At 47.3% G+C, this 24,081-nt stretch overlaps 1 protein-coding gene and 1 long non-coding RNA gene across 3 annotated transcripts in view; one reads left to right on the top strand and one right to left on the bottom strand.

Annotated features, from left to right (window-relative positions):
- Positions 1 to 5,296: 5,296 nt before the first annotated feature.
- The window catches only part of LOC117004207, a 19,588-nt gene continuing 803 nt past the window's right edge, over positions 5,297 to 24,081 (bottom strand). The window contains exon 2 of one of the 2 annotated variants that reach the window (XR_006163085.1): positions 5,297 to 6,470. This is a non-coding gene — a long non-coding RNA (uncharacterized LOC117004207). Of the gene's footprint in view, positions 6,471 to 21,864; positions 23,294 to 24,081 lie in introns of those variants that run through there. The other variant, XR_004419601.1, reaches the window with a different exon arrangement.
- OPRL1 (opioid related nociceptin receptor 1) overlaps positions 22,882 to 24,081 on the top strand; it is a 14,535-nt gene continuing 13,335 nt past the window's right edge. The window contains exons 1-2 of the mRNA XM_033074794.2: positions 22,882 to 22,969; positions 23,846 to 24,010. The gene's annotated coding sequence lies outside the window, so the exon portion shown is untranslated. The remainder of the gene's footprint in view (positions 22,970 to 23,845; positions 24,011 to 24,081) is intronic.

Genomic DNA, 24,081 nt, shown 5'->3' with positions numbered 1-24,081 from the left:
GCCTGATTATCTGTGAAGATGAAGCTGTGTGGGAGGTCAGTCCTGGATGATGCTGACTGCCCTTTGCTGCCCTCCCAGGAGGTGCCACCATGTGAGTGTAGCTGATCTGGATCTGTTGCATCCATTTGACTTGTCAGCCTGTAAAGAACTATCAGCTGAATGGGAGAGGAAACTGGGATAAATCATAAATGGTTTAATTATTAGGCAGTGCCATAAATACTCCTGCCAGCCTCCTGGGGACTAAAAAGGTCTTGTTTTCCCTCTTGCCAGCAATAAGGGAGCTGTTGCTGGTTGAGATCCAGCCTGACTGGGTTGTGTCCAGGGACCAGCGAGCCCCGTGGGGTGAAGGGGAATTTGGCAGCTTGCTGGGGCTCCTGAGTCTTGTCAGAAAGCTCCCGAGGTCATTGGTAGGTTATTTATAAGCAATCAGAAATCAGGAGTGATTTGCTGTTACTGAGAGATGCTAATTCAGGTTCTGGAGGGGATTCATTAGCTGCAATGGCTGTGCTGTGTGTGAGTTGATGACAGCCCTCTGGTGCAATGCCTCTGGCTCCAGGGGACTCTGATGCCTGTGGGAGCAGGGGAGCCCCAAATAGAAGCAGTCTGGCACCAATGGTTGTCTGAGTCCACCTGGGCAACCCTTTCCCCCTGGATATCTCACTGTGGGGTGAACAGTCCCAGCTATCCTGGGGTTTCCCAGATCAGGAGTGGATCCTCTTCATCTTAGAGGACTTTTTCAACCTTAGCATTGCCATGTTTCTCTCCCCTGAGTGGATTTTTCCATATTTTCCCCCAGTGTCATGGCAGGGCTGTGGAGCATTTCTTGGTTAGGAGCAGCTCTTATTTAGCTCCTATTTGTTTGGGGCAGCCTAAGACAAGGACAGAAAACCACACGAAGCAAGGAAATACATGGGCAGCGTGGCTGCAAATCATTCTGTTCCCCTTGGCAGAGGAGTTAACTGTTGAAGAAAATTGGGCAATTGGTGGTGCTGCCAGCTGTACAGTGCTTTTGGATGGCCAAGGTGGCAGAGCTAATTTTCAACCCCGCTGGGATGAAGAAAGCTGTGAATTACAGCGGGTGGAAAATGCCACAATAAAGAGATGAATAGAGGGAAAAAATTGTTTTCTTCCCTTGAAATATTTCTTGAAATGAAAAAGACTTAGTTCTGAGCTAGAAGAGGACCAAGCATTCCTGTATTTTGTGAGGGTTTTATTACTGTTGACATGAAGTTGGCATCACTTATCATTTATATACACGTGAGGAAGGAGTAAAAACTCTTTGCCTTTATTTTCATGCTTCCAGCTCCTTCCTGGTGCAGGTGTTTTTCCTGACTCTGTAGGATCAGCTCATTAATCAGCCACTGCTGCCCTTTCTGTAGGTTATTCTCAGGAAACCCCAAGGAGAACCAAGGTGGGTATAAAACAGAGCTGTCAGGAGACAGCAGAGCAGAGGGGACATCATCTGCCACGGAGCTGGGACCTGCCAGGCACTCCCAGCTTCTCCTGCCATGTCTGGGGTGTTTGCAGCATTTTTCTTCACTTACACAGGGCAGAGCTTCCATTTGGAGGTGGATTTTAGTTGGGGCTCTGTTTGGGAAGTGCTCTGGTTCTTGGGAGATGCCTCTGCCTGCATGGCTGGACCAGGGAGGTGCATTTGTACCTGGGTTGGTGTCTTGGCAATCAGGCACTGCTCACTCGTGTCCCTGTGCCTCCCCAGCTGCAGCCTGGCTGGCTCTGGCTGGCAGGGAGTCAGAAATGCTCCTGCCTCCAAATAAAATCCTGCTCCATTTGGCACTTTGAAGCAGAAAGGAAGGAGAAAACACCTGTGAAGCAGAGAGTGAGGCTGTCAGCACTGGTTTGTGTTAGTGTGAGGGGACAGAGCTGGGCTGCCTTTGCTCAATGCTTGCCAGGCTCTTTAGGACAGGAATTAGCTCAGCACAGATGTGATTATTCCAGCAGGATGATCGCTTCTGCAAGGCTGGAATTTCCCTGGTGCAAAGAGTGTGGGGAGAGGGGAAGGGGCAAGAGTGTGAAGGTGAGGGGCAGCCCATTGTATTAATGAGCCTGAAAACACTGCAGGAGTGAGCTTTGCAGCTGGGCTGGTGAGCTCTGAACTATGGCAGTGCCTTTGGGCCCAAGAACAACCTCTGATGGAAGCCCAGCTGGAAAGAAGGTGCCTGAGGACTTTCTGCAGAAATATCCCAGGCTTGGGATGCTGTGAGGGTGTAGGCACCGTTTGGTCCTCTGAAGCCTTTCCTGCCCCAATTCCAGGTGAGATTATTCCCAGGCTTGAGTTGTGGTTTGGGAAAGAAAAAATCGTTGGAAGGGAGTGGATGAAGCTTGGACATCACTAACAGCTCCCTTGCTTTGGTAGACACAGGCTATTTGTTTTGTAAGACATCAAATCTGCTCTTAGAAACATCAAATATTCATGAGTGTGCCATCTCTCTCAATGCCCTCTCAGTGCTGTTACCTGGAGTGTGAGTTAAACCTTGGGCCACGTCCAGTCTGTGCCTGTGTTCACATTGCAGGCCTCAAAAGGCTTTGCTGATCTTTTCCATGCATGGAAGGAAAAAAGAATTGCAGAAAGGGTCCTTGCTATTCTTTCCTGCAGGAATTGCACAACTGCAGCTCATGCCTTGCAATTTCCTCTCAGTCACAAGTTGTCCCTGGGGGCTGGTGATCCCCTTGGGGCAGCAAAGCTTCAGTGGAGATGGGAGTCAGGAATGGTCTGTACCACAGGGGCCCTTTCCTCCAGAAACATCAGGAATGAAGAGTCAGGCGGGAAAGGAAAGTTCTTAAAAGACCAAAAAAATAAAAGCAAACCCCAGCAGTCACCACCACCAGCTCAGGGGGATGCTCTGCTTCACCCCAGTGCCTCCAGCACTGAGGGCAATTCTCTTTAACTCCCCAACACTCTGCTTTTGCCTTCCACAGTGAGATGAGCTGTTTACTAAGAAAATAAATGTGATGTTTAAAAGTACAGCAGGATGGATGTGCTTTAAAGCAGAGGTGGGGGGGAAATGTGAGCAGCAGCTCTGAAGTGCCTTTCCCTGAGTGCCTGCAGCACATTTCCCTCTGGTGCAGTGCCCGTGTGCTGCTGGCTCCCAGCTCCTCAGGACAGCCTGTGGTCAGAGCTGGAGCAGGGTAAAAGGTTTCTGTTTATCTTGGGTTTGTTATTTCAAAAGGAAGACAGAATAAATACCAGGCAACAAAGCTTTTACCTCTTTTCCCATTGTGCAATGCAGAGACCACTTGTGATTAATAGAGGGTGACCTCAGCTATCCAGAGAAGTTGGAATTAAAGCCAGGTGAATAATAGATTGTTTTTCTGCCTTTGTGGGTGGCTCCAGGAGAATCAAGTACTGCTTTAATTTGGGCTTAATTTGCAAAGATATTTTTTTGTTAAGTTTAGGTTTTTTTTCCCTGCTGCAATATGAAAGAGTGACATCAGCAAGGTGATGGCTTCAAAAAGCCACAACCTTGTGTCCATTATAAACCTTGTGGATGCACAAAAAGTTGTTTGGGACACTTGCTGGGAGTTTGCTGTAACATTCATTTTCTTGAAGGGGAGTTTAATGGACAGATCATAGAATCCTGGAATGGTTTGGGTTGGAAAGGAAAACTCATCTCATTCTAACCCTGCCTTGGGCAGGGACAACTTCCACTGGACCAGATTATTCCAAACCCTGTCCAAAGTGACCCTGAACATTTCCAGGGATGGAGCAACTTCACCTTCTCTGAACAGCCCTTGCCAGGGCCTCACTGCCTTCACAGGGAAAAATGTCTTCCTAAAATCCAATCTAAACCTGCTCTTTTTCCATTCCTGCACTGGGTGGGGTTCTGCAAGACTCAGCTGTCCTCCCCTTTGTGGCAACCACCAGCATCCCTGAGCTGGTTCAACACCTTTTCCTCCAAAATGCTGCAAACCCTGCACTCACAGACTCCTTTGGCAGCAACACAACCTGCAAGTTCTGTGTCATCATCTTCTCATGGAAGGTAAAAACCAGCAAACAGAATGTGATTTGGGATTTTTGCTCTGTATTTATGCTGTCTTCAAGTACCTCTGGAGTGTGATAATATCTAAGCTGGATTTCTGGGTCCACATCTTCAACCATTAGTGTCAGCTTTTAGTACCTGGCACCAAAAGTCTTGGTGCAGGATTTAAAAGTATATTGGAAACAATTTTGTTGCAGGCAAGTTATTGAAGGTTGAATGATGTCAGACAATGTGCTGAAAGCAGTGTGAGTAGTTTAATATAGGTATAAATATTAAACTGTCAGGGGCAAGTATATGAGAAAAACAATCCCTGAATGGTATAAGGGGGAATAGGTAAACATCACCTTTCAATAAATTCACTTAAAAGGATTCTGCCAAATGTAATTCAGACCTTACATTTAGGTATATGGGGAAATAATTGCTACCAGTCATCATAAAGAAAACTGTTGTTTTCCCCCTTTTTGCTCTGAGTTTTCAGAAGTGACTTGGGAGTTGCTTTTATCCAGTTTACTTTACTGGATGCTGAACACAAGCAGAGGCAGGCAGGTTGGAGGCTGTGGTGATGCTGTTGGGGCTCTGCTGCTGCACCAAGCACAGGAATTTTCCCCTCCCTGTACATTCAAAGTCAGTCTGGCTGCTTTGAGCACGTAGCCCTGCCTAGTAAAAAGTTAAATTGTGCAGTGTCCTGTACCTTTGAGCAGCTGATGGGGGTCAAGGATCTTGAACTGAAGAGGGAAGAAGAGGGTCTCAGGAGTGGGGTGGGAGCCAGGGGAGTTTGTTGCACACAAGCCCTACATTTGGGAAGAGCTTCACTGCAGGAACATCACTTCCCCAAGAAGCACTTGAGGCTCAGATCCCTGAAGCCAGGCACTTAAAAACCAGTGAACTGTGGAGTTCCTGAGTTCTCCTATAAGGGTTATTTCTGCCATCAATTTTAAAAGCAAATCTAAGGGATGTCAGAGAAATAAAACACCCAGAGGTGGGCAATGGCTCTGTGGATCAAACAGCTTTACCCTGAGCATCTCTTGTGCAGCCCCACCAGCACACAGCTCAAGCTGCCCAGGTATGACACCTGCTCGGGTGAAGCTCCTTCTTTACCGGTGAGGCTTTGTCTGGACATTTGGGTCATTAAAGTGGGGTTTGCTTCGTGTTTAGCAATCTGAAAATTTCCCTGTCTCCTGCAAAGAGCTGCAAATATTTATTCATTCCCAGGCTTTGACCTAATTCCTGGCCATAAATATTAAATTTCTGCGAGGGACCAGAGAAGAGATGATAAAGCAGAAGCCCCAGTCAAATGGCACAGATGTGAAACAGCCTTTAATTGACTTGCTTTTGTCAAACATAATTAAGTCCTACATTTCATTGCAGTCCTTGGCTCACAGTCAGATCTTGAGAAGTCTTTGGTGATAAAGGAGTATTCTGGCTTCAAATGAGACTGATGAATTCTTGCAGTCGCTTGCACAGGAGGCACAGCATTTTCTGTTGTATTGGCTGAAAGTGAAGCCGTGAGGCACTGCCAAACCCCGGGTTTCTGATTACAATGAAGTGCCAGGGTGTCACTCCTCCTTCTGTGCCTCGTGCTTGTGTATTCCTTCCACTCGTGTGAGCATCAGTTGCTTCACAGTTTGTCAGCTCTGGGTGGGCTCAGCTGCCCACCCTTCCTGTCAGAGCTGGCCTGGACATGTTCAGCACATGCTTAAATCTCCAAGATATATATATGTAATTCCTAATTTTTAAATTTTAAATCTTCTTTTTCCTAAGGATGGGTTTCAGCACCTATCCAAGTGTTTCAATGAACTGAGGGCCCCTGGCAGCACACCCGACAAGTTTTGCTGGGAACAGAACTATCAGGAATTTAGATTTCTTTGTACTGCTCATTGTCCTCCAGAATCAGGCAGCACATTTTCCCTATGAAATTAAAAAAATTGTGATCAAATGGAGGAGCTGGGTCAATGGTTTGAGTGGCAAACCCCAAACTCTGTTAGCTGGGAAGTTGGATCCATCTGCAGCCAGCCAGGAAAGCTTGTGGTGAGTCTGTATGGGGAGTATTTGAGGCACCTTTGTTAAGAGGCTGAAGATAACCAGGGAGATGCAGATGTGAAGCCTCCTGTAAGGTTTTCATACCTCCTTGCAGAGGAAAAGGACTTGAGAACCTTCCCTTGCCTTGCTCTCTTTGTGTCTGCTGCATTATTGAATCTCGCCTTCACTCGCTGCATTCCTTATGTGCTGAAAGGAAATGAAATCTCTGCTGTGCTATTGTTGCTCCCTGCTCAGATAAATAATGTTCTGCTGAATTCAGGGAATGGCATCCTGGCTTTTGCCAGGCACTGGTCTGGGGAAGCATGGCTTGAACAGGCAGGGAGAGCTCTGAAGTGTTGCAGAGAAATCTTCAAATCTACACTTTTGAAGCTGGGTCCTTTAATGCCTAAGCAAAGCTACTGGGTGAGAGTAACTCCAGGAATTGTCACCTACCTGAAACACAACAGAAAAAGCTGAGTTATGATTCAGTTTTAACAGAGATACTTTGTCTTGTTTTTTTCTTTTCTTTTTTTTTTTCTGCCTGCTAGGCAAAAAAGGAAAAAAGGGGAAAAAACCCTTTTCTGAAGGAAAAATGTGTTCAATCTCCAATTCACTGGACACAGAGAGTCTTGGGGTTTCACAGAGCTCAAAGCTGCTCTGACAGCAGAGGTACCACTGTGGCATGAAAGTCCTTGTAGGACAGTTTTCCTTGTCCCCAAAATGAAGAAGACAACAGAGAGAGGCAAACATGAGCTGCTCACTGGGAATGATGCTCATGGTCCAGCAGTCCTGGGAGATTCCTGATCCACGGGGGATGGATGGGAGCAAGGTCAGGGAGGTTTTAGAGGAACTGAAGGTCAGGAGGGGGCTGAGCCTGCAGAGGGGGGGGCTGCCTGGAAAACTCGAGGGTGGAGGGAGAGGGAGGTTGGTTTGGTGTGGCTGCTGTGGACCCTGCCTGCTGGAGCCTGCACTGCAGTGGCCACATTCCCTCTGGAGAGGGCATGGAGGACACTTGGCACGGTGGCTCTCAGCAGTTTTTCCTTTTCCCAGTGTCTGCAGCATTTCTATTTTTGGCCATTTTGGGACATCATTCTCGCAGAGCCCTGCTAAGATGTGAGAGCAGGTCCAGGTGACAACACTCCCTGCGATCTCTGTTTCAACCCTGCCGTCCTGATGGTTGGCTGCTGACACTCAGGTCCTTTGAAGGGTGCCAAGAAGTTGGGTTTTTCTTGTGTTGACTCTTTCACCTCCTGCTGCACAGGGCTGTTTCATGCTCTTCTGAGTTGTCTTTGCTGCTTCTCGGTTGCCCACAACCTCCAGACACCCAAGAAACTTTAGAAAAGGATGAGTCTAATTCACTTTTTAATTAACTATAGAAAAAACAATATATCCTTTGGAGAGAGAATGTTATTTTCCATCAAGATTTTCCTGATTCAGATTTAATTTCTGCCCAGAGGGAAATTTGAAGCGGCTTAATACAAGCAGATAGGAGCGAAAACCTGGAGAGATTCAACTCTGGCAAATAAATCCTTACTCAGAAATGTGATCAGAAATGCTGGGAAGCTGAAAATTTGGGAATCACCAGTCTGGGAAGGGAGATTTCCATCTTCAGCAGCAGGAAGTGCTTTTATCTGTAGCTCTGTAAGACCTTTTTCTTCATGCTGGAGGAGTGAAAATGTGTGTGGATGTGTTTCCTGATGAACCCTGGGGATGTGGGAGAGGAGATGCTGCATCTTGGAGCAGGGTGGGCTCTGCTGCTCCTGCTGACAGCCTGCAGGAAGAAAACTCTTCTCATTCCCAAGGGTGATTTTTGATGGAAGTCCCGTGCAGGCAGTAATTAAAACGCCACAAGGCTTTCTCATAATGAGCTAATAATTTTCTAACACAGAAGATATTTTGACCAAAACAAACCTGGAGTCTGTTCTGGACTTGGTAGCTGGACAGGAATTTTGTGGTTGCTTAGGAACTGGCAATCAGTGCCTGATTATGTCCAATATGGGCTGACAAAGGGAATTTTCATCAATATCATCATTATTTACAGCCATAAATCCTACAGCAGCTTCCATAGGGTTGCCTGGCCAACTTGGAATTGTTGGAAAACTAAAATATGAACGGAAAAGGATGAACAAATTTGGCAGTTTTTAGGTAGAGATCATCATGTGGATAAACCTGTGGAATTCATTATAAAGAGATGTTGGCTTTGCCCTGAGGGACTTCCAGATCCAGGAGCCAGGTCCGAGAAGATATTCCAAAAAACCCCAAAAAGGAGTAGTTTGTGAAAAAAGCTGAATAGCAAATGATGTGTATCAGGAATTATGAAGCTTAGCCTGCTGATGAGGGACAAAAGCTTGAAATCTGTGGCTATCAAGAGTAAGCACAAAAAATTTAAATATCATTAAACAGAAAAAAAAAAATAGTGCCAGCTGGTGTGTTCATCACTGAGTGACATGGTTCAATCAGCACAGTAAGATCTGGTCAGTATTTCTTTGTGGCATTTAGAAAGACAGAATGATGTGCTTTATCTCTGTGATGGGAGATCAGATTGTTCCTGTTCCATCTCTAATCAGCAGTGTAGTAAATGATATCTGCGTTATCAGAGGGTACACTTAGAAATCAGTGCCCAAGTAACTCGTGTCTGAGTGTCTCAGAAGATTGGGTTCTGCAGATGTTTGTTTTTAATCAATACCAGAAAAGTTGGGAAAGAGCTGGTTTGTATTTTCAAAAGGCTGTCCTTATGTCCCAGATTACTACAAGCCAGTAATCCTCGACAAAATAATGGTATAGGTGAAAGGGAATTCAAATGAGGAAGAATTAAAAGCTGGGGATAAAACTAATGGATTTATGAAGCACAGATCCTTAGACGTCTGAATTCATTAGCTTAGTCATGGTTATTAGGTAGCTCTAATATTCCCGGGGTTTTGTAAAGTGTTTGACATTGTTTCACAAGGAATTTGGATTAATCCATTCGAGGGGGCACAGGGAAACACAGATGGGAGCAGGGAGCTGCAGGGGTGGGGGATCCTTTCCCCACAGTGGGAGCTTTGCTGGGGGAGTGGCACTGATCAGGGCTCAGCCTCCATCAGCTCCAACCCTGGCCTTTTCAGGAGAAAACCTCTTGCTGTGCTATTTCTTGAAGAACTAAGCTTTTTTTCTTTCATTGCAATGTAATAATTATGGGTAAGGATGCAATCCAACAGAAAAGAACATTTTTTAAATGAAAAAAAATCATTTAAAAATAGTGATAAAATCTACCGAAGTAGCTGTGCTCCATCCAAGAAGGCACTTGGATAAATTCTCAGCATTTGACTTGGCCCTGCCACAAACACCCAGATGTCCCAGGGTCCAGAGGTACTTTCTTTACAGTGCTTCCAGCAACACTGTCTTCCAAAGCCAAGACAGGATCTTTTTGTCTTCCCCAGGATGCTGAGGGTTCCACATGAACAAGAGGATCCCAGTTTTGAGCTGTGCCTCCCTGTGCCATTCTGCCTCCTTAGGGACAGCTCCAGCTGTGTGTGACTGGAAGCAGGGAATGATGCTGCCCAAACCTGGCTCTTCCTCCCAACATCACCCTGTTAGCAATGACCCCCAAGCACCATGAAACCCCAGGAGAAACACAAATTCACTTGAAAACAGGACCCAAGCTGTCCATTCTTCTCGTGCTTCAGCTTTCTAACAAGGACTGAGACGATCCAGCTGCTGTGAGAATCAGCCAGGAGTTGCTAAGTGATTGCTGCCCTCGGGGCACAACTCCCCATGCCACTGCTCCCGATGAGAATGCATCTCCATCTGTCCCCAACACATCTCCATGTGCACCCAAAAATCTCCATCTGCACCCAAAGCATCTCCATCTGCATCCAGCACATCTCCATCTGCATCCACATTTCCATCTGCATCCACTGCATCTCCATCTGTCCCCAACACATCTCCATCTGTCCCCAACAATCTCCATCTGCATCCAAAGCATCTCTGTCTGCATCCAATACATCTCCGTCTGCATCCAATGCATCTCCAACTGCATCCAACACATCTCCACCTGCATCCAATGCCTCTCCATCTGTATCCAGTGCTGCCACTTGTGTCTCCCAGCTGGAGTCATTCCTGCTGGAGCAATGGGCTGTGTGGGTGGCTTCTGCCATGCTGAGGGTGCTCAGCCCCCAGAGCAAACCCCTCCCACTGGAGCATCCCAGTCCCCCAGCAGTCCAGCATCCCATGGCACTAGGGCAATAACAGTGTGCCTGCTGACCAACATGCTTTGGTGACAGTCAGAGACCTTGTCTGGATTATTTTTGGCTGTCCCTAGAGGGATCCCAAATGAGGAGAGCAAGATATGGGGAGGAAGGTGACATGAGGTGCCACCAGGACTGGGATGCAGGCTTTGACACCTCCAGGTGTGCAAACAAATGCTTGTGATATTTGTGTGGACTTCCAAAGTTTTTGTTTAATTTCTCAAGTTAAAGACTTTTCTAGGCTAACACAAAATTGTTTGGCTTATCTTCCCCCTGGTTTCACATGCAAGATGTGATTTCAGGTTAAAAGCTGTTTGCAGCATCCTGGTGATATTAGGGGGGAATTGATGCACAAGTGTTTCAAGGTCACTTCTTCCAGGAGGACAAACAAGAGATATTTTCATCCATGGAAGCCAATGTTTTTAATGCCTCAGTGCTCTCTCTTGTTGCAAAGTAAAAGGAAACTTGGTTTAGTGAATTTATCTGGCCAAGTGGAAAAAATTATAAATCATTGTGTTTTCAGGATGCTCCCCCTCATTTTTGGCATTGGAGGAGTGAAGGGGTTGCAACCCAGGTGTGAGGACCCAGGTCCCAGCACTTTTGCAGCAGCAGCAGCCAGAAACCCATTCCCAGGCTGTGGCAGATGCTCCACAGGCACAAACTGGACATCAGGACATGCCTCAAAGCTTGCATTAAAGGGAGAGGAGTGGCGGAGTATGAGGAACCAGGGGCCAAATAAGAGCCATTATTTTCATCAGTGCTATTGAACATGCTCTTATCCCATTGGGTTTGAGGAGCTTTTATATAGAATGTGGAGTAAACACAGATTAGGAGGTGAAGGATATTTTTCCACCAGGGTTTTGGTTTTGAAAAAGCTGCTGCAGATGAGCTGGGGATTGTGGTCTGGGAGCATGATATAGGAAGCAAGGTCCTGTTTGGGGCTTGGGGTTTCTTCCACAAAACATCAGGAGGTTTTGGAAGCCCTGGGTGAGCTGTTGATGTGATCTGCACAGAGAGCATAACCTCACAGAGCTAATGAGCTCCAGGGCAGCTCTCCTGCCTTTGATTTGAGGTTTTTCTCCAAAAAGGGATGGTAAATTGTAGGCAGAAATAACTCCTGTCAAAGATCTAATGATGCTTCAAGTTCCTGCAACCTTTCAGATAAACAGGGTGGAACAGTACAGCGAATTTTATAAGGAATCTCTAAAAATGTGCAGTGAACATAATGAAGCAAAATTGATCTGTTGTTTTCTCTCAGGAAACAAATACTGCACAAGGAAGCAAAACGAAGATGGGCCAGAAAAATACAGCTGTTCTCTCAAAATGGGTCAGTCTTTGGGCAGCAGCTGTCCTCAGACATTAATGTCTTCACATCAAAAAAAGAAGAAAATTTAGGAGCTGTGTTTAAGCAGCTGCATCTCAACATCCAAGGATGAAATCACCAAACAACTCTTTTAAGTATTCAGCCCAAAGCCACATAAATTCAGGATCTGAAGTGCAACCTAAAGACATGTGTGCTGGCCTTGCTGAGAGACAGGGATTTGGGAAGGGGAGCTTGAGTCTGTGATCCAGATCTGGGCAAGATTCACTTTGCACATGAAGGACAAAACCAGGAGTTAGCCAGGAAAAAAGCCATGAGCAAATTCCCAGTGCATGGTGCCCTTGAGGAGATGGATGGCAACAGAGCAGGAGCAAACTGCTCAGCTGGGCTGAGAAAAGCTCGGACATGGCCCTGAGCAGGGCTCAGAGTAACATGAGATCCCAGGAGAAATGATCCTGGAAACCTTCACCCCTGTCTGAGCCCCTTGGTGAGTCCCAGGTAAATCAGTGCAGCAGCTCTGCTCTTATCCAAGTGCAAACAGACTCCCAGGACTGCAAGTCCTCAGGGATGGGGCCAGTGCCACCAGTGGGCTCATTCTGAGGTCCCAAACTGCATCTGGGACAATCCCAGAGTCCCACAATGGTTTGGGTTGGAAGGGACACACTGTGTCTGGACCCTGGCCCTCCTGAGGCTTTTCCTGTTCCTGCAGATCAGTTTAACTGGTTGTGTCTCATCCCAATAGCAGGACAGGCTTCCCTTGGCCCCTGCAGGGAGCTGCACTTCTGAAGATGCTGCTCAGAGCTGGGGAGGACACAGCTCCTGCTCCTGGCCCTGAGCCACAGCCTGAGGGATGACCTGGGAACTGACAAACTGAATTTCCTAAATGGCTTCCTAAAAGCTTTCCTGTGCTTTTAAGACATAGCCCATCATCTGAGGCTGTGATGAAGCAGAGGCTGGTGCTTTACTGTGTAGGCTCAGCAGTGGCAAAGAGATTTCTGGGGATGGAAAAGGTCCCTGTGCCATTCCTGGCATGGGAGGAAGAGGATGGTGCTGGCAGACCTGCACAGAGGTGGGGGAACATTGCTTCCTGAAGGAGATGATGAACTGCAAGCAGGTTTGGGGAAGGGGGATAGCCTGGCAAGGGGAAGAATTTGGAATTCCCTGCTGTGGATGTTTATGGCAGTGCCAGCGGGGCTCACATTTACAGCAGCACGAATTTACTGCTGGATTCTGATGCTACCATAAACATTTTCAGCTCTCCCAAACTCGGGCTGGCTGTCCAGAGCCCTGTTCTGTGGATGAGCAGAGATGTGCTCCAAGTGCAGGCATCCACATCCCAGGGGTTGAAGGAGCAGCACTTTCCTGCAGCTTCAGGGAGCTGCACGTGCTCCATCCTCTCCTTCATTAGGTTTGGCTGAGCCTCCTTGGTAAGGAACAAAAAAACCCAACAGCCCCTGGCTAACCAGGAAATGATTTTTCAATTTTTACCTTGAGGACAGCAGCTGCACATGATGTTTCTTAGAATAAAAGCAAATCTTTTTTTCTTTCTTTCTTCCCTTTTCCTAGAAATTTTCATGCACGTCATCTGGTTGCCAGAGGTGACATTTTCTGCAGCTGAGATGCCTGATGTCATGGGAGGAGGCTGTGGAGGACTCTGAGTGTTTCTGTTTCACATTTCTTCTGTTTATTTTCCATCAAGGTCACCATGTCTCTTAGCCAGGGTTTGGCTCTTTAGCTGGAGCTTTCAAGAAAATATTAGTTGCATCTTTTCTTTCCTGGAATAATGCTGTACAAAGTCAACTGAAACTGCCTGTAAATTTGGATGAAATTCATCTGTGATTGAGCTAGGAACTAAAAGGCATATGAAAGTTTGCTGTGAACTTGTGATCTTTGTTTGTTCTGTTCAGATCCATGTGCTGTGTGTGCCTTCAGGGAAATCAGTGCATGTAAGTGAACTAAATCCTCTGGGGAAGGAAAGGAAAAGAAACAAAAAGATTTTTTTTGCAAAAATATTCATCCAGCAAAACTTTTAAGCCTGGTACATTTCCATCCTGGAAATAAATGCCTCCTACAGACCCCCAAACCACCAGGGTTTACTGCAGTTTTATGTGGAAGGCACCTGGGTGCAGTGGTGAAGTTCCTTAGAAAATATGTAAAGGATTTGTGCAGGCAAAACCTGTGCCAGAGCCTCCCCACCCTCACAGGGGAGAATTTCTTCCCAATACCCCATCCAACCCTGCCCTCTGTCAGTGTGAAGCCATTCCCCTTGCTCTGTCACTCCATGCCCTTGTCCAGAGCTCCTCTCCATCTCTCTTTGAGTCCCCTTGGGCACTGGAAGTGGCTCTAAGGTGTCTCCAGAGCCTTCTCTTTCCCAGGCTGAACACCCCCAGCTCTCAGCCTGTCTCCAGGGCAGAGGGGCTCCAGCACTCTGAGCATCTTCGTGGCTTCCTCTGGACTCTTTTCAGCAGGTCCAATCATCCAGACAGGATGTTTGGGTCCTGGTCCCTGTGGTGAGTGGGGAAGGACTGAAGGTATCAAACTCCTCCCCTGACATATTGAAGATTATTGTTTTCCCCTGAAAATTTGGCAACGCTTGCACTTGTCAGTGCCTGTCAGGAAGATCTTTTGCATTTCCCATCCCCTGGAGTGGAGGCTGCCTATCAAGTGTCTCTTCTCCACAGTTTAATGTTTCTGGTAAGACGCTAATTTGATTTTTAGATTTTGTCTGAGCAGAATTAGCACGTATCACACACTGGAGCTGCCAGTTAAGGGGAAAGCCAAGGAATGGTCAGGAGAATGAAGGACGTTGTCCCTGCTGGGACTACATCAGCAGACAAAGCCCAGATGGTAAAAGCCCATGTGATCTCCTTTGCACATGAAGAGGTGGCAGTGACAGAAGGTGATGATGGGCAGGGCGTTGGGATGGGTTCTGCCCCAGTTAGGGGGGAATGTCTGCAGGGTAAGGCTGTCACTGCATGGGCTGGGCTGCCCCTGCCCTTGGTGCAGCTGGGGAGCATCAGCTGCTGTGGAATGGAGCAGATGAGGTGGTGGCTGCACTTCTGGGTGGGGCTGGGACTGACCTCGAGTGCCCTGGCTGGGAGAGAGGGGACATGAGCAGGGGCTGCTGCAGGCACCCAGTGCCCTCCTGCCAGGCTGCTGCTGGAGGAGGCTGGTGGCAGTTTTTATCTCTCAGGGAACATTGGCACCAAAAAGGGATTCTTTCCTGCTGGTATTTACTGATGACATCCCCATTTCTCCTTCTTTTTTTTATCTAATAAATGCCATCTCTCCCAGAGGCAGATGTCTCAGCCAAAACATTAAGATGCAGAATTAAGTCAAGGTCTAAAAGCAAAAACCAGCCCAGAGAGGCACATCTGTGGCACTGCTAACACTTGCAATGTTCCAGCTTCAGGGGCAGAGCATCAGGATGATTTACCAGGGAGACACAGCTCAGTGTGACTCCCAGAAGCTGCTGATGATGCAGGGGGGTAAAGGAACAGGAATAGCCATGTCCTTGCTCTGGACAGGAACACAGAGGAACACTTAGGAGGATGCTGAGCATGAGTCTCCTCTCCCAGCACAGCTGCTTCCCACAGGGCTCACTCCAACACCTGCAGACTTGCAGGGGAGCACACGGTGTCTGTCACAGCCTGGGGATGTCACAGCCTGGGGATGTCACAGCCAGCTCAGTGGAGAGCAGCCCTGCGGCTTTGAGAGGAGAGACTCACCCAAGGAAGAGCTCAGACCCCCCTAACCTTCCAAGAGAGAGAAGTTCCTCTGAGTTCAGGTGTCCTCATTCCATCCTAGGTGTGAGAAAGCCCAGAGTGTTTTCCCTGGGCTTGAAGAGCTGAGTAGACAGCCAGAGCAAAGCCATATGCTGCATGTCAGCATTTCCAGCTTATGTTCCTCAATACCCCACCAGGATCGCAGGATTTTTCTCACTTGTGAATTTTATGGGAGGAAAATAAAAGCCTAATAGAAGGCAGAATGAACTCCATGTTTTCTGCTTCAGCATCACCTGCTGGTTCCAATGGGAATTTGCAAACTCGTGGAAGAGCTCGGGAGGTGTTGGGCAGGGGGTGCCCATTTTGCAGGCTCTGGGCTTTGCAGTGAGATGCTTCCCTGGAATGGTTCACAGCCTGAAAGCTCCAGTGAAGAAAACAAGGGCAGAGAGGGCAGTAATAAGGCAGATTGTTAAATCATTACATTTTACTGTCGTATTCTGAGCTTCACAGTGAGGAGACAATAAAAGGCATCCTTGGGCAAAATTTACCAACCACCCTTGGTGACTGTGGCCCTGAACTGCTTTAATATCTACTTCAAAGTTAGTAGAAGCAACTCCAAGCATATTGCAAAATCTAATTCACCTTGTCTGAAAGATCAAAGCCTGCAGGAAAGCACAAATTAGACCTCCAAAAGTATAATTTCTCTTCAGCATTATTAAAAATGCCATTTCCCTTCTTCTTCCTTATCCTCAGCCCTCATCCAGATGTTCTTGAGACCAATGGACAGCATGAGATGATGCCCCAGCTTGTAGGGTGACCTCACACACAGATAAGATCTCAAGAGAGTTTTAAGATTTCTAGAATTTTGAAATTCTTATTTCAAGAACAGAGTGGGGTTTTCTTTGGTTTTCTTTTTTTTGGTTTTTTTTTTTTTTTTTTTTTCTTTCCTTGGGTCTGTTTTCTCACCTGGAATGACCCTCAGTGCAGAATGGGGACCTAATCTACCTGCACCAAACTTCAGCCACAGGGAAACCTTGGGAAGAACTTGTAGAAACATCTGATCCAGAGGCCATGAGATGGAGGGGGTCACGACAGGGAGGAAAAATTGTTTCCAGGATTTTCCCTGAGCACTGCAGATTTTTATTGTGTGAGAACTAAAAAGCTTCAGTCACCCATAAGGATGGTAACTGGAAGCCTTCAGTATATATGGTAATAATAAAAAGTAGAGACATGTGGCAATGGTGTCCCAAAGTTTCCTCAGAAATTAATTCAGTGAAATCTTAAAGGAGTTTGATGTCTAAGGCTGTTACTTCATCCTCCAAGGCAGCTCTGTCAATCCTTTCTCAGCCCAAAATATGGAGGTAGGAGGTTTGATGCTCAGATGTCAAAATGAGGCCTGGGGAAGGAATAGGTTTCCTGTCCTACATAGTATGTGTAATAAACCATCCCTTAATTACTGGATTGAATCTGAGACACTTCTAGTGAAAAAACAAAAACAAAACAACCAAAAAAACCCAAACACAACCTAAATTAACAGAAAATTTAACAAAAGTAAGTTCCCAGTTTCATCTGTCACAGCTGCTCCTCCCTTGGATGTGCTGATCTGAGCACTGTGATCTTGGGCATGGCCATGGGCTCAGGAAGCTGCAGGACTTGGGGATGCCATCAGAATTCCTCAGCAATCTGGGATGCTCTCCAGGGGAAATCTGGTTTGGACTGTTTGGAGGAGAGCAAATTAATGTGCTGTGAGAGGCTGTGAGGTGAGCTGGGATGTGTCAGTGGGAAGGGAGCTGGGATCTGCGTGGCTGTGATGGTGGGGAGGCTTGGAAGCCATGAGGGATGGGTTGAAGCCATCAGGGGTGGGTGGAAGTCATAAGGAGTGGGTTGGAAGCCATCAGGGGAGGCTAGGAAGCCATCAGGGGTGGGTTGAAGCCATCAGGGGTGGGTTGGAAGCCATCAGGGGAGGGTTGGAAGCCATCAGGGATGAGTTGGAAGCCATCAGGGATGGGTTGGAAGCCATCAGGGATGGGTTGGAAGCCATCAGGGGTGAGTTGGAAGCCATCAGGGATGAGTTGGAAGCCATCAGGGATGGGTTGGAAGCCATCAGGGGTGGGTTGGAAGCCATCAGGGATGAGTTGGAAGCCATCAGGGGAGGGTTGGAAGCCATCAGGGCTGGGTTGGAAGCCATCAGGATGGGTGGAAGCCATCAGGGGAGGTTTGGAAGCCATCAGGGGTGGGTTGGAAGCCATCAGGAGTGGGTGGAAGCCATCAGGGGAGGCTAGGAAGCCATCAGGTGTGGGTTGAAGCCATCTGGGGTGGGTTGGAAGCCATCAGGGGTGGGTGTCCCCCGTCCCTCTGGGCCCAGCTCCCTGGTGGGATGTTTCTCTCAGGTGATGGTGCCCTCAGTGTGGGGGTCCCTCCCAGCTCAGCTCCTCTGGCACAGAGCAGCACGCTGCAGGGCTGAGCCATTTCCTCCTCTCTGGGATGCCCCTCTTGCACCCCCAGGCTCCTGCTGTTTCTCCCTCTCCATCCCTCTCCCAGAGGAGTTTGCAGCACTCCCTGGGTGCCTGCAGGAGACACAGGGGGTGGGAAGTCCATCCCTGTTTGTGTGAGGAGTGCAGCTGGCACGTCCTGCCTGCAGCACTGAGCTCACACTGCTCCGGACACGGACACTGCCCCCGGCAGCTCAGCCCAGGGATGGGGCTGGGAGCCTGGGAGAAGCAAAGACACGAAGCTGAATGGTCCTGAGGGCAATGTGAGGGAGGTAATGAGAGTTCAGACCCTGGGACAGAGCTGGGGTCAGGCTTGGATGAGTGTGTCCCCCTGTGTGAAGGAGAGGATGAAGTGCCAACGTGCAGCTGTGCCCTGCTTTGTGCTCCTGGCTGGAAAACACTTCAATAACAGCCCCAAATGTGTTGCCTTGGTGTTCCTGAGAGACTGAAAGCTGTGGTAGGGTATCTATTTCCTAAAGACCTTTCACACAATTTTTCACATCCAGATGAGGAAATTGTAATAGGATATATGTTGCTCTGGGTCTTTTCACACAGTTTTTCACATTCAAAAGCCTGGCTCAATCACAAACACTCAGTCTCAGTATCTGTGGCTTTCCTGAACTGGGTCTGAAAAGCTCTACCAGTCCCCAGGCTGCCCCTGCAGCATTTGTGCCACAAGCTTTGCTGGGGCTGGAAGAGCCTGGGGAGAGGAGGAACCTGAGGTGACAAATTTCATTCCATGGGGAATGCAGGTGATGTGGGATGGGTGGGTGAGGGACAAAAGGGCTGTGTGGGGCTGGGGAAGGGGGTGGGATTGTGTGGAGGGTGAGGGATGTGTGGAAATGGATCAGCTTGTGGGATGGAGCAGATCCTTAGGTAAAGGCTGTGGCTTTAGGCAAGGACAGAAAAGCTTCTGATGAGGGTTAAATGTCACTTTTGTAGGGGAATAAAACAATTTCCTCATCTGGGAGTGAGATGTGAGCAGCCCAGGGTGGTGGATAGCCCCTCTCACTGCCACCAGGGCTTGTGGAGCTGTGGGCAGGCATGGCTGGGTGCAGCCACTGACATCTGTGACACCCATTTAGAAGTCTAAATTTTTTTTATCCTGTCAAATATTCAGGCCCAGTTTTTTGGCTTCTGTGACTCAGCACAGCTTTGCTGCAACCAGCTTGTCCCAGCAAGGCTGTTGACTCTCAGTTCCACATAAAATTACAGGGAGCTGGAGTGATGTGTGTGGTGCTGTGCCATGGCTCTTTGTGTGACATCTCCAGAGCATGACAGCCACATAAATAGCATATGTGAGGAGACAGCACATATCTGATGCCTAGTGCATATTATTTACATACATCTCCTCTTCTTCACTGGTGATTCTCCCCAGTTACAGATTTGTTAAAGGCTGGAGCCTTTTCAAGGCAGATATTTAAGCCTTTGAGAAACTGATAGGAATATACATTTCCCTCTGTGGTGGCTTGAAATTTTCAGTAAACATCTATTGTTTCCTCTTGCTGGAAAATGGAATGAGGGAAGGCTTCTGGGGCTGAGTTCAGGTGGGTTAAAGCTGTGAAAACATCTTGCCTTGGGGTGGTTTATCAGGCGTCAGCTGCTATTGATCCACACAACAGTGAGAATTTGAGTGACATCTCTTTGGGGAGAGCAAGTTCAGGGGGAAGCAAACAGCAAATGGTTTCTGGGTATCTTGGTGTCAGACTTTTTTGCAGTGATTTTGTTTCTCTCCAAGCTGCTGGCTATGTAAAAGGACTGCAGCACAAAGGTGATAAGCAGATCTTTACTTTGAAAGGCTCCTGTGAAATTCACCATCTGAGCACAGAGATGTTTTCCTCCCCAAGGGATAAGAGGTTAAAATGCTGGGATGGTGTTCAGAGGATCTAAATTCATCATCTTACTGAGCACCTGTGTAAATCCTGCAACCATCACTGCCTTTCTTGAAATCAGAGACCCTCACTCTCTCAGCATCAAATAGTGAGCCTTGGATGATGGGTGCCCATTCCCAGAATGATGAAAAAAATCAGTGTACTGGGCAAGGGATAATGGGGGTGAGGAGAGATTTCTGTCTTGTAAGAGCAGAGGGACTTGCTTGTTTCCAGGTTCATGAGTTTGAGATGCAAAGAGGAGGAAGGCAGTAAAATGCATTTTAATGTTGCAGGGAAGATTTATGGTCTCATCTGCAGTCACCTGAAATAATCAGTCCCTTGAAAATTGCAAATAGTGATGGCAGACAATAAAATATCAGTGAAGTCAGTAGCATTGTGTGCTCTTTCTCCTGCTGGAGCTTGGGGGATTTTGCTCTAAATGAATATTTGGTGAAAGCAGGATCTGCTCTAATTATTTTCAAGTAATGAGGGTCAGGCTTAGCATCACATGGAGTGTTCTGAAAATGCAGGTGGCCTCTGGCACTAATCCTGGTTATTCTCCTTACCATGGACCCTGTAGATGGGTAGAAGAGAAACTGAGAGATTTCCTCAGTATTTGTGCTTGAAATGGGCATGAATTACTCTTGTTCTGCAGTCCTGCTGTTTTAGAAAGAGGAATCCATTGACTCCAGCTTTGTTAGCCTGGTGGCCCAGGGAATCAGCTGGTTCTTCAGGAAATTGTTTTATTGTATAATATGCCTGTTCCTATGAATCAGCTCCTTGCAGCCTCAGGAACTGGCAGGGGGGTCCCCAGCCAGCATTAAAATGGGCTGTCAGAGTATAGAAGTGTCAAGATTGGGAAGATGAAGCTGCCCTTCAGGAATGTGGGGATGGATGAGCTCAGCTGCCTTTTTTTGCTGGGCTGGACCTAAAATCTGTGAGTGAATGTCTTAGCTTGTATTTGTGACTAAGTCTGAGACTGTATGGGATGTACTGGGATCAGCCACCCCTGATATGGGCTGGGCACTGCCATTTGCATCTTGAGATCTTGTCCCACATCTGCTCTTCCTGAGGAGTCCAAGGATCATGGAAGGGAGATGGGGACTTTGAACCAGGTAGGACCTGGCCTGTGACATCCCACTGACCCCAATCCCCTTGCTGGACTGGGATTTAATTAACACCCCAGTGCACATTGCAGTCACTGGGACTCCTTTTCCCACAGTGTGTTTGTCCCCAGGCCCCTCTTTGCTCCTTGGGAACAGTTTTTCTGGTTTTCTTTTTTGTTCTGATGCTTGGCAGGGCAGAAAAGAGTCTGCAGAGGTTTCTGTCATCTCTAAAATGAGTCTGACTTGAGGAAGTACAAAAGCTACAATAAATATGTATTACTGGAAATATTGAAGAAGCCAATGTCCTCTTCTTTTTAATAGATGTTATTTCTCATTCTTTGAATGAGTCTGCTGGCCATGGAGGGCAGATAATCCAGTTGTGGAATCTTTCTTATCTTGTGTTGTTTTGTGATTTATAGCACCATGCAAGGAACAGAATTTGTCACCACTGCCTCAGTGAAGTACCACTGAATCCCCTTGTAGAGGCTGCTCTGGAAAAGTGGGGTTTAGGGTTCAAGAAAAAATGTTTTCATATTTTTATGTATTTTTATGTATCTTTTTTCTTGTTTCCCTGATGCTCTGTTGACCATAAATATGAAAAGATCATGCAGTTCTAACTCCTCTGCCATAGGAAGGGATAGATCATTGGTACACTGTCATCATTAATGTCCTGACAACAATATCACTCATTACCAATGGTTGTGGTCCAAATTTAGCTAATGAGCCTTTGGCAAGCCATTAACCAGGTGCCCATCATCCCAGGAGTGACAGTTGCATTTTTGAATCTTTGCTTTCCAGCACCCTCCACATCCCCCCAACCTTTCTCCTGCTCCTCTCCAGCCCAGGTGCTCGTTCCCTGCATGAAAAAATGATTTCACATCTTGAAAAATTAATTCTCTGCTCATGATGGCCTTGATTAAACAGATTGACAAACCGTGCTAAAGGTGGCAAAACAGTTCTGACATGCAGACATCTTCACCTCCTGAAAGGAAAGACAAAAAAAAATCCCTGTGGGCTGTTGCTATTATGAGATGCAGGTGGCTGAGGACGGTTTTCTGCAGAATCAGCAGTCTCCACATTTAGGAACAATGTCTGTAAAGTCAAACTGGTTGAAATGGCAGTTCAATTATTTATTATTTATCTTGAAATAATTAAGGATTTTTTCATCCGTAACTGACGCAGACTGTGCTGATGCTCCAGGAGTTTGGAGGTAGAAATGGGAAAGGTGTGTGTGGCTGCTCCATCCCTGGAAGTGTTCAGTGCCATGTCAGATGGGGTTGGAGCAATCTGCTCTAGTGGAAATTGTTTTCACTTGCATGTTGATGCTCTGGACTCTGTGTTGTAAATTCAGCATCTCCTAATGGTGTGTGAGATCTGCTGCCTCCCCAAAGGCTCCCTGGGCATCACCTGGAAGAAAAGTGCCTTTTTGTCTTGTTTTTTCCTTGGCTTTTTTTACCTTGCTGTCTGCTGAGAAGCTTTCAAGCTGAAGAACTGATCTGTTTTTCAAATAAATAGGCTGGGAGAAGTCCTTTTAGGGTAATGTTGATAAAATTTAGGTTGTCTTCCTTCCCAGGCTTGGAGCATAGATCCCAATGGACAGGAGACTTCTGATGAAGAAGAAACCTGGTAATCATGCTCTTGAGATGATTGTTCTCTTCTCACCCCAGGAAGGTGAAGAGCATGTGTTAAGATACCATGAGGTATTCTGGAAGGATCTCACCATTATTGAATTATAATTGGAGTGAAATCTTGTGAAGCAGCAGGATTGGGACTGAAGGTGCAGCATGGACAATCCTGAGCTTTTTTCCTTCATGCAAAGAAGGCAGGGATGAACACTAAGGAACAACTAGAGGGATGGATGAGGGGAATTTTTGGAAGGATTTTTGTCCCACACACATACCTTGGCTGTCAGTAGTTCAAAGTGCGTTTCTGATCCCTTTTCTGGCAGCTTTTCTGAAACACATCTCTCAGGCCAGAAAGAAAACCACAAGATAAGCAGGTGAACCTGCTGTATTTGCTGCACTGCATTAACATAAAGGAGTGTGGGAAGGGCTGAGAGCATTTGTTGGGGTGAGAGCCAGCAGAGAGGAGCAGAGCTGAATTTGCAAACACTCTTCCCGTCAGCTCCTGGGCTGTCCAGCTGGGAGCTCTTGCACTGATTTACTGCTGTCCTTGCTTCAGCCTTTGGAAATCAATCCACTGACAATTAAGGTAATGTCTGGTCTAATATTTATTTCACACTCTCATTAATGGACTGACAAAACCCCACTTTCTGAAGCAGTGAGGCTGCTCTGTTCTGCAGGAGGGCTGCAACTCTGGGTCATGCTTTTTTCCCTCGTCCCTGTTAGAGCTGAGATCTCTTGTTGAAGCTTTCAAGAAAATTGGCATTCAGCACCATACCTTAGCATTGTGTTCCTGGGGAAGGAGGTGCAGCTTTTGTGCTAAATGTCCCCAAATATCCAATAAAGGAGAGCTGGAGCACAAAGGGGTAGCCCTGGTTGCCTGCTGGGCCCCAGGAGCTCTGTGTTGGACTGGCTGTGGGTTGGGAAGAGAAAAAACATTTGATGCCCAAGAGCTCATGTTCTTTTTCTCCACCTCTTGGCCCTGAATTTGCTCTGATCTGTGCGTGTCTCTGCATGTGTCCCCAACACAGAAATGTCTCCAAAATGCTGGGAAAAGGCTTCTTTGGGGAAACACTGCAGATGTTGGATGGCCAGAGGCACCAGACCAGTGGGCTCTGGTTCTCTGCAGTCAAACCATCTCAAACTGGAATCAAACTGGGGGTGGGTCCCAAAGTCCTCTGTGCACCCTGACTGGGGGACTCTGCAGCTCCTGGGAATTGAGTTTATCAGGGTCAGTGTCCCACAGCCAGGCTGGGAACTGCAGGTACCTGTGGGGTCTGTGTGGATCACCCCACCTTGAGGTAAGGAATTTACCACTGCAGCTTCTGAAATATCTAACTCAGATGAGAAGTGCAGGATGGTTTGGGTTGCCAAAATGACCTATAGCTAATGCTGCTAGAAGAATACTAAATAATTATAATTTTCTCCCCGTAGTTCTCATTCCTCCTTGCATTTTTTTTGGCAGTTTCTAGGTCAGATTCCCCATTCCGCCGCTCCTGCGCTAGAACAGCGCTCAGGTTGCACAATTGCAGAGGAGGGAGGAATCTGCTGCCCGAATCGCGATCTCCCCAGTTGCCTTTCCCGATTCTTCCCCTTCTCCCCAGCATCTCCTGCTGGGAGCCCACGGCAGGTAGGGCCGGGGCTGCGGCAGGGTGGGTTTGGGGATTTTGGGGATGCTGGGGATGCTGGGGGTGGGATGGG

This window comes from Catharus ustulatus, chromosome 17 (genome assembly GCF_009819885.2).
Source record: "Catharus ustulatus isolate bCatUst1 chromosome 17, bCatUst1.pri.v2, whole genome shotgun sequence".
In the NCBI taxonomy this organism is placed as follows: domain Eukaryota; kingdom Metazoa; phylum Chordata; class Aves; order Passeriformes; family Turdidae; genus Catharus; species Catharus ustulatus.
Note: the sequence above shows the minus strand (reverse complement) of the source record. Positions and strands in the feature narration are given on the sequence as shown.